Below are 9,031 nucleotides of genomic sequence, written 5' to 3' on the forward strand. Positions count from 1 at the left end.
GTTTTAATATATTTCCCCGACCTCCATCTTTTCTGTAAACTTGAAGTTAGATCTGGAGTTCCAATCTGGAGTTCCAATCAGATGCAAGTTTGACTGTTTTGCTGCTGGTTTTTGTCAAAAATACTTCATAAGTGTTGGTGTGTACTTCCTATTACATCACACCCCAGACACACAATGTCAGTCCTTTCCCCTTTAAAAAAAAAGAAAAATTATTTATTTTGGCTGTGCTGGGTCTTCACTGCTGTGCAGGCTTTTCTGTAGTTGCGGGGAGTTGGGGTGCAACTCTTAGTTGCAGTGCAAGGGCTTCTCATGGCAGTGGCTTCTCTTGCTGCAGAGCATGGGCTCAGCAGTTGCGGCTCCTGGGCTCTAGCGCACAGGCTCAATGGTTGTGGTGCACAAGCTTAGTTGCTCCCAGGCAGGTGGGTTCCTTCTGAATCAGGGATTGAACCAGTGTCTCCTGCATTGGCAGGCGAATTCTTTACCACTGAACCTCTAGGAAAGCCCAGTCCTTTCCTTTTTTGTGATGTTATGATTAATGAACGAGGGGTGAGGGGGCATTTTCTTGAATCTTCATTCCATAAATAAAAGAATGGGACTTCCCTGGTGGTCTGGTGGCTAAGACACTGCGTTCTCAATGCACCGGCCCAGGTTAGCTCTCTGGTGAGGGAACTAGATCCCACATGCCAAAAGGAAGATTGAAGATCCTGCCTGCTGCAACTAAGACCCAGGGCAGCCAAATAAATAAATAAATATTAAAACAAACACAACAAAAATTATTGAAAAAATCATAAATAAAAGAAGAAACAGATTGTTCTCCCCCACCACTTCTGCCAAAAAAAAAAAAAAGATTAATGAGTGGGCTTAGGTGTTGTTAGTCTCATAAGGGGCTTCCCACAATTAAGAGTTCTCCATCAGTCTCCGGGCTTCCCTGGTGGCTCAGCTGTAAGTAATCTGCCTACAAATGCAGGAGATGTGGGTTCCATCCCTGGGTTGAGAAGATCCCTTGGAGAAGGAAACAGCAATCCACTGCAGTATTCTTGCCTGGGAAATCCCATGGACAGAGGAGCCTGGTGAGCTGCAGTCCATGGGGTCACAAAGAGTCGGACACGACTTAGTGAATAGATGCCAGGCCACATCAATCTCTACCTAATATTTTTAGCAGGCATTAAAGATAACTTTCTAGATCATTATTTCACTAGTGGGTACAAAACAGTGGTATTCTAATTCTGTCATTCCTTCTTCATGTATAATTCTATAAATAAGAAATTTTTCTATAATAATATTTTCTGAAATAATTCTATAAATAAGACCTTACCCCCACCAACTACTTGCTTACCCTAAGGCACAATTCAAACAAAAAGGGTAGGGTAAATGCTTAGTTATTTCAATTTAGTTCCAGTTTCCAGAATAATAAGGTGGTTATCTAGTATTTTCCAACAGTGATTTCTGAGGAGGTGTTTTTTTTTTTTTGCTTGTTTGGCATCATTGTTAATTCATGAATTTAAACATATTTAATATACTATCTGAAATAAAATAACTGGAAAAAGGAATTAACAATGCTTTTCTACTACTTTACTATTATATAAGAAGGAGATTAGTTGATAAATAAATAAATTAACATCAGGAATTTCTTTTTAAAAGCATTTCCAGGAGCAGCCTGGAATATTCGTTGGAAAGACTGATGCTGAAGCTGAAATTCCAATACTTTGACCACCTGATGCGAAGAGCTGACACATTGGAAAAGACCCTGATACTGGGAAAGATTGAGGACAAGGGGAGAAGGGGGCAACAGAGGATGAGATGATTGGATGGCATCACTGGTGCAAATGGACTTGAGTTTGAGCAAACTCGGAGATAGTGATGGACAGAGAAGCCTGCTATGCTCCAATCTGAGGGGTCGCAGAGTCAGACCCGACTGAGGGACTGAACCACACAAAAAAGGAGCAACCTAAGTATCCAACTACAGATGAATGAATAAATAAGATGTGGTGTACATACATACAATGGAATAATACTCAGCCATAAAAAGGATAGAATTGTGCCATTTGCAACAACATGGATGAACTTGGAGGGTATTATGCTAAGTAAAATAAGTCAGAGAAAAACAAATACTGTGATATCACTTACATGTGGAATCTAAAAAAATGAAACAAAATAGTGAGGATAACAACAAAGATTCACAGATAAAGAGAAGAAGCTAGTGGTTTTCAGTGGGGAGAAGGAAGTGGGGAGGGGCAAGATAGGGGCTGGGGATTAAGAGTTACAAACTACTATGTATAAAAGAAATAAGCTACAAAGATATATTGCATAACACAAGGAATATAACCAATATTTTATAATTACTAATAATAGAATATAAACCTTTAAAAACTGTGAGCCACTCTGATGTACACCTGAAATTTACATAATATTGTGTACAACTATCAGTTCACTTCAGTTCAGTTCAGTCACTCAGTCATGTCTGACTCTTTGCTACCCCATGGACTGCAGCATGCCAGGCCTCCCTGTCTGTCACCAACTCCTGGAGTTTACCCAAACTCATGTCCATTGAGTTGGTGATGCCATCCAACCATCTCATCCTCTGTCGTCCCCTTCTCCTCCTGCCTTCAATCTTTCCCAGCATCAGGGTCTTTTCAAATGAGTCAGCTCTTCTCATCAGGTGGCCAAAGTATTGGAGTTTCAGCTTCAACAATCAGTCCTTCCAATGAACACCCAGGACTGATTTCCTTTAGGATGGACTGGCTGGATCTCCTTGCAGTCCAAGGGACTCCCAAGAGTCTTTTCCAACACCACAGTTCAAAAGCATCAATTCTTTGGTGCTCAGCTTTCTTTACAGTCCAACTCTCACATCCATACATGACTACTGGAAGAACCATAGCCTTGACTAGACAGACCTTTGTTGGCAAAGTTATGTCTCTGCTTTTTAATAGGTTGGTCATAACTTTTCTTCCAAGGACTAAGCGTCTTTTTATTTCATGGCTGCAATCACCATCTGCAGTGATTTTGGAACCCCCCAAAATAAAGTCTGCCACTGTTTCTCCATCTATTTGCCATGAAGTGATAGGACTGGATACCATGATCTTAGTTTTCTGAATATTGAGCTTTAAGCCAACTTTTTCACTCTCCTCTTTCACTTCCATCAAGAGGCTCTTTAGTTCTTCTTTATTTTCTGCCATAAGGGTAGTGTCATCTGCATATCTGAGGTTATTGATATTTCTCCCGGCAATCTTGATTCCAGCTTGTGCTTCTTCCAGCCCAGTGTTTCTCATGATGTACTCTGCATATAAGTTAAATAAGCAGGGTGACAATATACAGCCTTGACGTACTCCTTTTCCTATTTGGAACGAGTCTGTTGTTCCATGTCCAGTTCTAACTGTTGCTTCCTGACCTGCATACAGGTTTCTCAAGAGGCAGGTCAGGTGATCTGGTATTCCCATCTCTTTCAGAATTTTCCACAGTTTATTGTGATCCACACAGTCAAAGGCTTTGCATAGTCAATAAAGCAGAAATAGATGTTTTTCTGGAACTCTCTTTCTTTTTCCATGATCCAGTGGATGTTGGCAGTTTGGTCTCTGGTTCCTCTGCCTTTTCTAAAACCAGCTTGAACATCTGGAAGTTCATGGTTCATGTATTGTTGAAGCTTGGCTTGGAGAATTTTGAGCATTACTTTACTAGCATGTGAGATGAGGGCAATTGTGTGGTAGTTTGAGCATTCTTTGGCATTGCCTTTTTAGGGATTGGAATGAAAACTGACCTTTTCCAGTCCTGTGGCCACTGCTGAGTTTTCCAAACTTGCTGGCATATTGAGTGCACCACTTTCACAGCATCATCTTTTAGGATTTGAAATAGCTCAACTGGAATTCCATCACCTCCAGTAGCTTTGTTTGTAGTGATGCTTCCTAAGGCCCAGTTGACTTCACATTCCAGGATGTCTGGCTCTAGGTGAGTGATCACACCATCGTGGTTATCTGGGTTGTGAAGATCTTTTTTGTATAGTTCTGTGTATTCTTGCCACCTCATCTTAATATCTTCTGCTCTGTTAGGTCCATACCATTTCTGTCCTTTATTGAGTCCATCTTTGCATGAAATATTCCCTTGGTATCTCTAATTTTCTTGAAGAGATCTCTTGTCTTTCCCATTCTATTGTTTTCCTCGATTTCTTTGCACTGATCACTAAGGAAGGCTTTCTTATCTCTCCTTGCTATTTTTTGGAACTCTGCATTCAAATGGGTATATCTTTCCTTTTTTCCTTTGCTTTTTGCTTCTCTTCTTTTCACGGCTATTTGTAAGGCCTCCCCAGATAGCCATTTGGCTCTTTTGCATTTCTTTTCCATGGGGATGGTCTTGCTCTCTGTCTCCTATACAATGTCATGAACCTCCGTCCATAGTTCATCAGGCACTCTGTCTATCAGATCTAGTCCCTTAAATCTATTTCTCACTTCCACTGTATAATCATAAGGGATTTGATTTAGGTCATACCTGACTAGTCTAGTGGTTTTCCCCACTTTCTTCAATTTAAGTCTGAATTTGGCAACAAGGAGTTCATGATCTGAGCCACAGTCAGCTCCTGGTCTTGTTTTTGCTGACTGTATAGAGCTTCTCCATCTTTGGCTGCAAAGAATATAATCAATCTGATTTTGGTGTTGACTATCTGGTGATGTCCATGTGTAGAGTCTTCTCTTGTGTTGTTGGAAGAGGGTGTTTGCTATGACCAGTGCGTTCTCTTGGCAGAACTCTATTAGCCTTTGCCCTGCTTCATTCTGTACTCCAAGGCCAAATTTGCCTGTTCCTTCAGGTGTTCCTTGACTTCCTACTTTTGCATTCCAATCCCCTATAATGAAAAGGACATCTTTTTCTGGGTATTAATTCTAGAAGGTCTTGTAGGTCTTCATAAAACCATTCAACTTCAGCTTCTTCAGCATTACTGGTTGGGGCATAGACTTGGATTATTGTGATATTGAATGGTGTGCCTTGGAAACAAACAGAGATCAAACAAATCATTCTATCGTTTTTGAGGCTGTGTCCAAGTACTTCATTTCAGACTCTTTTGTTGACTATGATGGCCACCCCATTTCTTCTAAAGGATTCTTGACCACAGTAGTATAATGGTCATCTGAGTTAAATTCACCCATTCCAGTCCATTTTAGTTCACGGATTCCTAAAACGCCAACATTCACTCTTGCCATCTCCTGTTTGATCACTTCCAATTTGCCTTGATTCATGAACCTAACATTCCAGATTCCTATGCTCAGTGCTCAGCCTTCTTTATGGCCCAACTCTCATATCCATACATGATTACTGGAAAAGCCAGATGGACCTTTGACTAGACAGACAAAGACTAGTCAGCAAAGGTAATGTCTCTGCATTTTAATATGCTGTCTAGGTTTGTCATAGCTTTTCTTCCAAGGAGTAAGCATCTTTTCATTTCATGGCTGCAGTCACTGTCTGCAGTGATTTTGAAGCCCAGGAAAATAAAATCTGTCACTGTTTCCATTTTTTCCCCAAATATTTGCCATGAAGTGATGGGACCAGAACCCATGATCTTAGTTTTTTGAATGTTGAGTTTTAAGCCAGCTTTTTTACTCTCCTTTCACCTTCATCAAGAAGTTCTTTAGTTATCTTTCACTTTCTGCCATTAGGGTGGTGTCATCAAGGTACCTGAAGTTATTAATATTTCTCCTGGAAATCTTGATTCCAATCAGCTTGGGATTCATCCAGAAGTTAAATAAACAGGGTGACAATATCCTGACAATAGCCTTGACAAAGTCCTTTCCCAGTTTTGAACCAGTCCTTTGTTACATGTCTGGTCTAACTGTTGCTTCTTGACCTGCATACAGGTTTCTCAGGAGGCAGGTTAGGTGGTCTGGTATTCCCATCTCTTGAAGAATTTTCCATGGAGAAGGCAATGGCACCCCACTCCAGCACTCTTGCCTGGAAAATCCCATGGATGGAGGAGCCTAGTAGGCTACAGTCCATGGGGTCGCAAAGAGTCGGATACGACTGAGCGACTTCACTTCACTTCTGACGCCCCTGGTTTCTGTGTTTGAGCGGCTCTATTTTCCATTTTTAGTTGAATCTGTCAGGGATAACAATCACTGGTGAAACTGTGTGGTGGGCCAGTGTGCCACTTGTGAGCTTAACTCCTCCAGGAGTCAACCCAGAGTCGTTTCAGCCCTCTCATGTGTCTCAGTTAACTCCCTTCCGCACCCTAAGATCACTGAGTGGCCAGTTCTTAGCTGTGACACTGGATGAGCAAGCATTTTAATTAATAAGTGTGGGGGTGGAGAGTCCCTATGGGACCACCACATGGTATAAGGACTCAGCCTCTATCACTCCTATAAATTTCTCAGTCACCTGAGAAAACTGTAACTGGCCGGGAGGAGTCTTGTCCCTTTCCTTTGGAACACAGTTCTCATGTAATATCTTCATTTTTATCCTGACAAATTTTAGGGAAATTTAGGGAAATCTGAGGGGGGACAAGAAAGAAAAAAAGAAAAAGAAAAAAAAAAAGAATTTTCCACAGTTTGTTGTGATCCACACAGTCAAAGTCAAACCTAGACAGTCAATGAAGCAGATGTTTTTCTGGAATTCTCTTGCTTTTTCTATGATCCAACAGATGTTGGCAATTTGATCTCTGGATCCTTTGTCTTTTCTAAATCCAGCTTGTACAACTGGAAGTTCTTGGTCTACATACTGTTGAAGCCTAGCTTGAAGGATTTTGAGCATTATCTTGCTAGCATGTGAAATGAGTGCAATCATGCAGTAGTTTGAACATTCTTTGGCATTGCCCTTCTTTGGGATTGGAATGAAAACTGACCTTTTCCAGTCCTATCAATTACATTTCCTCAAATCAATTTTCTTTCTAAAATGCAAATCAGTTCCTCTCCCTCTTTAGGTTAAAGTCCTTAAATAGTGTCATTTAGGATAAAGTCCAAACATCTTAGCATGATTTCAGGACACTCTGTGATTGAACAGTTTCCTGCTTAGCCCACGTTTAGCCTCTCTGCCTCTAAATACCTTAGCCTTCAGCCTTAATAAGCTATTTTTCCATAAGCTCATGCCTTTACCAAGATCTTTCCTCTGACTTAGAATCCCAACCCCCACCTACCTTTTTCTGCTTGGCAAATTTCTTCAAGTCACAGCTCAACTCCTCTGAAACATCTCCTGTGTCTCTTACATAAATGTTAGCACTTTTTCCCCTGTGCTCTCATTACTCTTGCAATGCTGCCTTTTACAGTAGTTATTCCACTAAATTGTAATTGTTGGGGTACATATCTAGCTCCCATATTTCACTGTAAACTCTGGATAGCAGGGACCATGTTTTTCCATCTTTGGTTCCCCAACTCCTAGCACTAGAATGAGCAATTTATAGGCACTTGGTATTGCTAAATGTTTACCTGAATTAATGATGTTCAGGGGCTTCCCTGGTGGTCCAGTAGTTAAGACTCTGCTTCCACTGCAGGGCATGCAGGTTTGATCCCTGGTTGGTGAATTAATATCCTGAATGCCACCAGGAGTAGCAAAAAAAAAAAAATTACGTTCAAAATAAACTTTTAAAAAAGTACTATAAGATCCCAAAAGGTTGTCTGAGTTATCAGAGATTAGAATTTATAGTCATAGAATTTCAGAAATGGAAGGAATGTTAGAAATCATCTACTCCTATTTTGTCATTTTCAGATGAGAAAACTAAGAACAAAAAGAGAGGTGAAGAGCTCAGAGAAGGAAAGTCATTCACTTAAAATCACACACCAATTTGGAAACAGAGTTGTGAATAAATATTCTGTTCATCAGATGTTTAGTGTAAATGGATTTCTCTTAGTCTAATAGATTATGTATAAAGTATTCTAATCAGATTAGAATTAACCAAATATCAAATTAACAGGAGTCCTACTCCATATTTTTTGGATACTGCTATTGCTAAGTCACTTCAGTCGTGTCCGACTCTGTGCAACCCCATAGACGGCAGCCCACCAGGCTCCCCCGTCCCTGGGATTCTCAAGGCAAGAACACTGGAGTCGGTTGCCATTTCCTTCTCCAATGCAGGAAAGTGAAAAAGTGAAAGTGAAGTCGATCGGTCGTGTCCGACTCTTAGTGACACCATGGACTGCAGCCTACCAGGCTCCTCCGTCCATGGGATTTTCCAGGCAAGAGTACTGGAGTGGGTTGCCATTGCCTTCTCCGTGACCCACCTCCTGACCCCATGGACTGCAGCCTACCAGGCTCCTCCATCCATGGGATTTTCCCAGGCAAGAGTACTGGAGAGGGGTGCCATTGCCTTCTCCGGTTTTTTTTTTTTTTTTTTTTGGATAAGTGGGCTGTATTATAATTCAGCTTGAACTGGGATAAGGTTTTGCTGTTACCTTGGTCAGGGTGCTTTATTTTCTTTAACTTGCTGGGAGCTCAGATTAAACTCGTGTGTGTGTGTGTGTGTGTGTGTGTGTGTGTGTGCAGTGCGCACTCCCATGCGCTCAGTCATGTCCGACTCTTTTCGACCCCATGGACTGTAGTCCACCAGGCTCCTCTGTTCATGGAATGTTCCAGGCAAGAATACTGGAGCGGGTTACTATTTCCTACTCCAGGAGCTCTTCCCAACCCAGGGATTAAACCTGCATCTCTTGTGTTTCCTGCATTGGCAGATGGGTTCTTTACAACTAGTGCCACCTGGGAGGCGTTATGCTTCCAGAAAAATCACAAGGAAAAGTATTCCAAGCAACAGTAGTAGCTGTTGGACCCAGCTCTCAAGGAAAGGGGGGAGCGATTCAATCAGTTAGAGATAAAGTTCTCTCCCAGAATATGGAAGCACCAAAGTAGTTCTAGATGACAAGGATTATTTCTTATTTAGAGATGGTGACATTCTTGGGAAATATATTGACTGAAATAAGTCACTATTGAAATGGCATCATGTGAAGCTGCCCATTCCACTGAAGTTCTGAAATCTTTCATGATGTAAATAATTTTCTCTTTAGAAATGCAAGTCAAAACCACTATGAGGTACCATTTCACACCAGTCAGAATGGCTGCGATCCAAAAG

At 41.2% G+C, this 9,031-nt stretch overlaps 1 long non-coding RNA gene across 1 annotated transcript; it reads left to right on the forward strand.

Moving 5' to 3' along the window:
• Nucleotides 1-956: 956 nt before the first annotated feature.
• Nucleotides 957-2,172, forward strand: LOC129651205 (uncharacterized). The gene is made up of 2 exons (XR_008714071.1): nucleotides 957-1,070; nucleotides 1,642-2,172. It is a non-coding gene; the product is annotated as an uncharacterized LOC129651205 (long non-coding RNA).
• The last annotated feature ends 6,859 nt before the right edge of the window (nucleotides 2,173-9,031 follow it).

Source organism: Bubalus kerabau, chromosome 4, assembly GCF_029407905.1.
Source record: "Bubalus kerabau isolate K-KA32 ecotype Philippines breed swamp buffalo chromosome 4, PCC_UOA_SB_1v2, whole genome shotgun sequence".
In the NCBI taxonomy this organism is placed as follows: domain Eukaryota; kingdom Metazoa; phylum Chordata; class Mammalia; order Artiodactyla; family Bovidae; genus Bubalus; species Bubalus kerabau.